The sequence below is a fragment of the Lagopus leucura genome, unplaced genomic scaffold (genome assembly GCF_019238085.1).
Source record: "Lagopus leucura isolate 7727_CA_CO unplaced genomic scaffold, USGS_WTPT01 Super-Scaffold_100001, whole genome shotgun sequence".
Taxonomy (NCBI): Eukaryota; Metazoa; Chordata; class Aves; order Galliformes; family Phasianidae; genus Lagopus; species Lagopus leucura.
In genome coordinates this window covers 69,926,275-69,935,437 of record NW_024962262.1, presented here as the reverse complement: position 1 = coordinate 69,935,437, position 9,163 = coordinate 69,926,275, and positions in this window count along the sequence as shown.

Sequence of the window (9,163 nt, the reverse complement as noted above, 5' to 3'; positions counted from 1 at the left end):
TGAGAGGCAGAACAAGGAGGAAAGGAGAAGAAAACAGTGGTTGTGAAACAAAAGAGAACAATAGTATACATTATGCATTCAATAGAAAATGGCATGCACTTTTTACTCAAGCCCAGAACTATGTATTAAAGAGATAACTGGAGCTCTAGGCCAGTACACACCTGGCTTCTCCAGTTAGAAGGATTTTGTTAACAATGGGTGTGTAGAGATAATTAGCTGACAGACAGCAAAGCCTTTGAACAGTTTTACTAGCTCTCTACTTGCCACGTCTGAGAACAAGGCACAAACATGAGGAAAGAGAATCCATTTAAGATGCAGCATCAAAAATTAATTAGAGAAAGCAACTTATGTACACTGTAATACAGCTGTAGTTGGTAATCTCATTTAATCTGCTTCCATTTCTATACTTCACTAATCACCATGGTTATATAAGCAGATCTTATCAAAGATCCTTAATTATAGCAGCCCAAGTAAATGCTACATAGCACAGAGAAAAGTGGGATCTCTTTATCCATATGGGCCTGGGGAGGAATGTGTTTATGTATTAGGAGCATGGTATACAATAATGTAGGATCATTGTGCCACGTGGAGAAGGTCCTCTCCATGCATTCACTCCTCTACATCACTCAGAGGTCAGCACAAATCACCATCAGGGCCCTGCTTTGATGCCGTTGTTAGGGTAAATGTAATTAGTCAGGCATGAGGTGCAGTCAGTGAAGCAGGATGAATGGCAAGGAAGAGGAGAGGAAATGCTGAGTGTTAGACTAAGTGAATAGTGTTAGACCTAAGACTTCAGAGCATGGATCTGGGTGTGTTAAGAAAACTTTATCTTGGGGCATTTTTTGCAATACCGGTTAGGAACACTGCTGATTTAGCTGTTACTATGAGAGTGTGCCTTACAATTGAAGAACAGGAAAATTAATAAAGCTGTAGGACTTTTAAGTTAAGCATGTTATTTTATGTTGTTTAGCACTTTGGGATGGGAAACTTCTGTGAGGTCTGGGATTAAGAGGTCTCATTATGTTGATTCCTTTACATAGGTGACTTTCTCTCCCTGCCCAGAGGAGCTTACAAATCCCATCCTCCTCCTCTACAGCAGCGGTATAGAAATCAAGTGATTTTCCTAAAAGCAACCTAAAGAGAGCGAGCAAGAGGTACAAATTGAGCAGGAGGTGTTCAGCATGAAGATGAGAATTTAGCCTCATCCCTTGTCCTCTGACTGTCCTTGACCCCCGGTGCTTTCCCCAGATTAGGGCAACTTGATTGCCATCACCGTGGTGTGAGGGTAGTGTGGTAGAAAACAGCATCCCTGTTATTCTTTAGAGAAAAAGAAAAAAGGAAAAAAAAAAATAGACAAAGCTTTTTCTTCCACTCTTAGTGCCTGCCCCTAAGAGTGTAATTCTTTTTTCTCAGCCCTCCTTTCCCAGCCTGGTGATGTGCTGCCCCAGGGCTTATCTCTTGACCTGTGGCACTCCTGCCCCTACACACAGGAACTGTGCCTTACCTGGGGGCCAAAATGATTGACTGGAATGTAACCAGAGTCAACCCAGCTGATCTTCTGAGAGAATTTCTCCTCCTGTGCTACCCTGTACAGTTTGGATCGTTTCATGGGAGAAGCTGACCTCATTGCACCCTTCTCAGTACTCTTGGAAAATTTCTTGAGGTGTTGCTTGCTGTCCCCTTGCTTGTTGCTCTGTGCCAGGTAGAGAGCAGAGATGACAGCTCAGCAGCAACAGCAGGGTTGGGTAGAAACGTTGGCAAATGTGGAGGAAGCCCTGTTCATCACACAGGTGTGCTGTGTGGTGCGGAGCTGATTTCCACGTTGGTCTGATCTGGCCAGCAGGAGCAGTGAAACCTTTACATCCTCCTCACATCAGGGTGTAAGGATGCAGGTCGGCACAAGCTCTTCCATGGCTGCATGTTTCTCGTGTACCACCCTATCTTTCCAGGATCACTCCCAGTTTAGTTTGAAAAGGACCTTAAAGATCGTTGAGCTCCAACCCTCTATTGTGAGCAGGGTTGCCACCCACCAGCTTAGGATGCCCATGGCCCATCCAACCTGACCTTGAGTTGAGGAAGCCACAGCTTCTCTGGGCAGCCTGTGCCAGGGCCTCACCACCCTAAATTAAATCATCCAGTTCAACTCCAGGCTCCACACAGGACCACCCAACACCAAACCCTATGTCTTAGAGAGTAGTCCAAACTCTCCTAGAACTCTGGCACTGGTGGCTGTGCCCACAGCCCCATGCAGCCCGTTCCACATCCACCGCCCTGTGGTGCAGAGCCTTTCCTTGACCCCCAGCTGCCCTCCCCTGACACAACTCCATGCCCTGTTGCTGTCACACAGAGCAGAGCTCAGCACTGCCCCTCTGCTCCCTGTGAGGAGCTGCAGCCGCCATCAGGCCTCCCCTCAGCTCTTCTGCTCTGGGCTTAAAAAATAGCAGGTATTATTGCAACTGAAGTAGAGCAGGAGTATCAAAGCAAGTTCTTAGGGGCAGGGGTGAAATCTGCTTCTTGTTCCGAGGGCTGTCTGCAGCTAAACTCTGCTTACCACTCACAAAGAAAGTAGCTTGCTGGATTTATACTGAAATACACCTTCAGAAGATGTATTTTACTTAGAAAAAGAGCCGAGGTGTAACAGTCTGCATGGAGGGAAAAGCACCTCTGTCTGCTTTCCTTTGTGAGATGAGAACTGTGTGGGTGCTCTGCAGCTCTTTTGGTTCTCTCCCTGAGATCTGGTAAACATACAGGCTGACAGGCATGGATGGACATTAGACGGTGTCCATACTGTTCCCATTTGTCGTCGACCAGTACAAAATAATACCTTGGCTCCAAAAGGCCAGGAGATGCATTTAGAGAAATGATGACTGCAGGAGCTCCCTTGAGCTTTCATTTGCTTTCCTGTAGCTCCCTCCTGTGGCCGCCATCTAAAAGGGCTCACCCGATGCGGCCGTACAATTACTGGCACGAACCAGGCCTCTGAGTCCCTCTGGTTGCTGAAATCTACGGTACAATGATTGTTAGATAGTGAGCAGGCTTTGTGCATGCTAGATTAGTTGTCAGAAAAAGATAGAAGAAAATGTTTTCACTGATGTACTAATTTGGTTATTTGTGGTCGGCTAGGAAAAACAGACAGCTTTCTGTAATGTTTTGCTGTATTTAAGAACATATTTAGGCTGCTCTTCCTTAATTGCATTATCTTGCGATTATTGCTAGAAAGAAAGAGGCTACCAGGTAAGTAGTGATAGGAAAAGAGGTAATGACTTCAAGTTACACCAGGGAAGGTTTAGGGTAGATATTAGGAAACATTTCTTCTCAGAAAAAGCAGTGAGGCAGTGGCACAGGCTGCCCAGGGAGGTGGTGGCACCATCCCTGGAGGTGTTCATGAAATTTACAGACGTGGCACTGAGGGACATGGTCAGTGGGCATGGTGGGGATGAGTTGAAGGTTGGACTAGATGATCTTAATGGTATTTTCCAACCTTAATGATTCCATAATTCTGTGCCTGTGAGAAGACTCGAATGGGGAATCTGCCTTGGAGGAAGGAGAAGTAGCTTTGGAAAGGCTGCCTGACCTTGTAGGGGATCACTCAGGGAATTGTTATTAGACCAGGTGATGTGACATATCCAGGAAATCTCCTGGAGGAACCAGATGGCTGTAGGGAGTCTCTGAGTGTGTGTGAATGTGACACTTAGGAACTGATGGCAGAAAAACTTGTCTTGTATGGTGTGCCTGGCCTGGAGAAGCTGTGGTGCACAAGCTCTGCTTTCCCAGCTTTATTGCATAGGTGCCTTGGGAAATGTTACCCAAAGCCAAGCTGCTTATTTGCAAAACAAGAAACTCTAATCCTGTGCAAACATTACTTTCCATTTATGACTTGCAGAATGGCTGATGCAGATCCAATCGATCTGTTTAGTTAGTGCTGTGAAAGCACCAGCATCAAAGCTTTTGGTGTCCATGCAGCTAAGAGCTGTGCCACCTCTTGTGAGTTCTTCTCTTTGTAGCACTTCATTTTGGGGCAGTAACTGTACTGACAGACTTCTTCGCTACCAGCTGATTAAAACACTGGAAGGATTTTCATCCCTGTACTTTCTATCACCTGAACAGCTCTCATTTAGCCATGACGCTTGCCAGGCTCAGGGTCCTGGTCTCTTGGCCTTGGCCACATGTGCATGGTGCCCCAGTTCACAGCCCGCAGAAACCGTCCGGATCTCTGAGAGGCTGCAAGGATGGGCTGGAAGCACATGGCAGTGACCATGCAATGCACATGCCATTGCAATCTTAATGAGCTCGTGTTTCGCCACCTTGAAATGTTGTTGGGGATGACATCTCCACAAGGCAAAGAGGCTCTGCTGGTGTTCCTTTACATTAGTCATTACAACAGACCACACTAATTCTTTGCAATGACTGAGCAGCAGCAAATGTCCATCCAAGCCCTTTTCTATGCCCTTCTTCACACATGCTCTCTCTGTCCTTTGTCTCTTTCAATAAATAAACAGATACAATGAGCACCCTAAGGCAAGATACATGACACTTTAATCAGTACACAAGTGTCTACAAAAGAGTCTACTTCTTTTTATCCCCATGTAAACTGCTTTCCTAAGCAGCTGTCTTCATTGGAATGCCCTGGGAATTTTGCTGTACTGTTTTTAGACCAGAAATGCTTTTAAAGTCGCAGCTGTTAAAAAGTGCCCTGTTTGGCATTGCTTAGTTATTGAACAGGTATATTGATGTAGGCTTATTAACAGCTGCTGTCAATTTACCCATTCTGATAAATAACTGGATTAGCAAGGTTAAATCTTACAGCTGTCACTCTTTATTCTGTTTTGATATGGTAGATTTTGTGTGTCCGTTCCTGAGAACTCATGAAGTCCAGCTGTAGACTGGAGGAAAAAAGCTACACAAATTGCTGCTTGATTCATCTTTTCTGGAGATACCTTGTTCTCAGTCTCACCCTGACTGACTCACCCTGATCCTTTTGTGACTGGCTGTGTGTCAGTCCCTCATCCAGCACTGAGTACCAGAGATGCTGCCTCTAGACATGCTGCTTGCCCACAGCTTGTAGAAGTCCGTGCAGTGGTGGAAAGCTGAGATGCTGCAGAGAGGTCCCCTCCCACCTCTAAGAGTTCTGTGCTGAATGTAATGTGAGGTTCACATGCCACTTTTGGGTTTGTGATGGACTTGCTGCAAAGGTTCCATCACCTGCAGGAATGAAGGGGACTTGTTGGCCATGGAGGCTGCAGCTGTGCTTAAGAGAGCTTAGGTCTCAAGCGCTGCATTTCATGTCTGGATTTTGTACACCGTAAGGAACTTGAGTATATCAAGTCACAGAAGGCCACTTGTATGGTTTTGCTCTGGACATGAGCTTCCCTTAGCATTTGGGCTTTTGGGGCCAAGGAAATGTACTCAGCTTGGAAAGTAAGAACACACAAGCAACTTAAAACGAGTTCTTACCTCCAAAGCTGCTGCTGTCTGAAAGACAGAAAGCTAAAAAGGTGTGAAACAAGGCAACAGCATCCATGAAACCTCAACTCTTTCCTTTGCAACTTCTTTTGTTGAGATGATAACTCAGCTTATCTTCTTTCATCTGTCTGTGCCACAGTCACATCGACTTGGGGCTGCTTGGGAAAATCCATTGTCTGTGGCCCTGACTGAGCTGGAAGACGAGCACTTAGAAAACCAAACCTTGGTTTAAGGATGAAAATGAAAGCAAAGGTCATTTGAAAGTGAGAACCCATATCTCTCCTCATGTGGAGAACAATGTTGATATAGCAAGGATGAGATTCCTTACAAGCTAACTCAGGTTATCTTCAGGCACTTTGTGTGTTGCTGCTTTTTAGAGGTTCAAAAAATTATTTTACATGTGACTGGAAACTGTAACAGAGACCCCACTAACCTCTTCCAGAGCTGCTCAAGTTTTTCAGCCCCCTAGAGCATGTTTTGCCTGAGTGCTTCGTAAAGGAAAAGCCACTTTGCAGTGTGGTAGCCTATGGGAATAGATCCTAAATGGATGTGGAGCATATTGTCATTTCAACCGAAGACTGCACATTGCTTCTGATATGCTGTGAACATACTGGAAAAACTGTCTACACTACGATTTACAGAGATGGAATAGCACTTGCCAAGTATGATATGTAACTCATCAAGTAACCATGTTTAAGTCCTTGCAATAGCATTCACAGAAGGTCGTGTATCTACTGCTTTGTGTGAGGAAATTTACTGTGTGATGTTGCAGGAGCTACAGTTCTTTTATGTGGTCTGAAGTTCTTGGGCTCTATAAATCCCAGAAGGAGGGGAGCTGTTTTCGATAAGCTGTTCTCAATTCCTCAAAGACATATTCCATTCTCTTTTCATACTTTTATTGATTACTGCAGGTATTCTTGTTGATGGGTGTTTAGTTCCTTGACCAAGCTATGTCCCTGCAGGCCAAGAGAACCCAGCTGCCTGGATCAGAGCAGGGAGTCAAAATGAGGTGGAATATCTGCTGCAAAGCATGGGAGCTGAAGGACTGAGTGGCCACCAACAGTCTCTTGCAAGTATAGAAGACTCTCTGGTGTTCAGAAAAACAAACTCCAGAATTCTAGAAGCAGATTGTACAGGAGAGGAGGAGCAGTGTACATGGGGCATGGCTGGTATTAGCAGCACAGGTTGGAAGACAACTCTGACTGGGTGCCAGGCAAAGTTGTGGGGCTTTAGGGAATGCCTTTCCCCTTAGGAAACATGTCTTCCTCCCTCTTTGAACACCTTTATTCCCCTTCTGGTCTCATGCGAAACTCATAAAGTTCAACAAGTCGACTGGTGAGAAATTTGCCAGCATGTGCCAGCAGTGTGTACTTGCAGCCAGCAAGGCCAACTATTTACTGTGTTGCATTAAAAGAGGGTTGGCCAGCAGGGAGAGAGAAGTAATTTTCCACCTCTGTTCTGCCCTCAGTGAGGTCCTGTCTGGGGTACTGAGACCCAGTTGGAGGCCCTCAGCACAAAAAGATGTGGAGTTATTGTATCAGGTTCAGAGGAGGCCATGAAGACGATCAGGGCTGGAGCACCTCTCCTATGAAGACATGCTGAGGGAGCTGGGCTTGTTCAGCCTGGAGTTGAGAAGGCTCTGGGGAAACCTTGTAATAGGTCTCCAATACACAAAAGAAAAAGCAGAAGAGGGACTCTTTATCAAGACAGTAGCGATAGGACAAGGGGTAATGGCTTCAAACTATAAGAGTGTAGATTTAGATCAGATATTAAGTGGGAAATCTTCACTGTGACGGAGACAATAGAACAAGCTGCCCAGAGAAGCTAGTGATGTCCCATCCCTGGAGGTGTTCAAGGTAAGGCTGGATAGGGCCCTAAGCAATATAGTCTACTGGCATGTGTCCCTGCCCATCACAGGGGAGTTGGAACTGAGGTGGTCTTTTAAGGTCCCTTCCAACACAAATAATTCTGTGATTCTTTGAATAAAGAACTACAGCCAATGTGACTGTGCCCTGTTCCTCATTTTCCTTTTCAGGGTAATTCAAACCAGTGTCTAAACATCTTGTGCATAGGACCTTCCCAGCCAGGAAGAAGTCCTTGTCTTAGAAAGGAAAAGAGCTGATGCACACTAGAAGACCACATTTGGTTACAAGTCAGTTACCCTTTACCCTTTTTCTCATCTGTCTTGCTCCCAAGTCATCCCTGGGGTGGGAGCCAGCTTCCAGAACAGGTGAGGACTCTAAAAGAAGGTGGCGCAAGGAGGCCATAAAAGCAGTCAAATCTTTATGCTCTTCATATGGTGGTTTGCTTTTCTCCAGGGAGTTGTGAAGGTAGCAAGCAGCTCTTGGAAAGTTAACCTGGAGCAAGGCTGTCAGGCAACACAGACCCAGTGAAAGACTAAATAAAGTTTTTGTCACTTATCAGCACAGAAATACACAGAAGTAACCCAGTGAATGAAACGTGGATACTCAGAGGAGTAGACTCATAAAAAACTTTGAAGTAAGAATGGAAGGTTGGATACATTCAGTCAATACTAAAACAGTATGTAGGACTAGAAGAGGGTCATTTTTCATGTAGCTCAGCAAGACTGCACAGTATCTGTCTTGTCATGCAGTAGATGGAGAGGAAGCATAAAAGGATTGGGCAGCACTACCCAGTGCAAATTTCTATTTGCTCATCTGCCAAAATGCTATCAGAAACCTCCAGAACTGCTCCCCTATACCTACAGCCACTAATCGAATGCATTACTTTTATAACTAAGAGCATCAAAATTGTGTCACTGAAAAGCTGTTCTGTGATCTATAGGTCATTGTGTCACTCTTGTAAGTGAAAAATATTATGCAAGGACTTCTGTGCTTGCATGCTGTGACTTTAGATTTTGGACCCTGTGTTTAAAAATTACAGTTCTAATATTTCTTCCTCTTATTGCACTCAGAGCTGCACCTCCCCTCCTCCACACCGTTTCTCTGGGTTGTAAAATTCAAATTTCCTCCCTTTCTTTTACTGAACAGGTGCAGAGGAGATTTCTCTATTTGCTTGTTTTCTCTCACCATGTTTGGTCCCCACAGCTATGACCTTTGATGAAAAGCATAAAGCATATGGGGAAAAAAAAAAAACAAACAAAAAACAACAAAGAGAAAAGATAGATTGGCTTAGACCAGAGCTCTTGTGACAGTTTTTGTCATTTAACCTTGATTATACACAGCAGAGCCCTAGTCATTGGTGTTACATTAGCTGTCTCAAGTTTTTTCCCATCTGCTGTTCCTGAGAGTAGCACTTTCCACTGGGTTAGAGTCTGGGAAACATGATGCTCATCAGCTTCATTATCCCCTACTTTGCTGTCCTCTCCCCAGAAACATGCTCCAGCCCATGGCCTGTGTGCTCTTTTTACCTTGATCAAGGAGACCACTGGCTTGCATCGACTGGTTTCCTTTCTCTGGTGATGCAAAGCAGACATAAACCTGTGGTGCATAATGAGTAAGAAGAAGGGCTGAGAGCAAGCCTTTGCATTTTTCCTGTGTGTGCACAGTGATGCATGCAGAGCCTGTCTCGACGTGGTGTTCACCAGCCTATCGCCCTAATCTTCTTGCTGCTAACCTCCACCACTCCCATGCTAATGCTCATCCTCACATGAGCGCATGTAAAACCAGCAAGAGGATTTGGGACCAGCTGAAACAAATGGATCAGTAGGGTCTTTCTC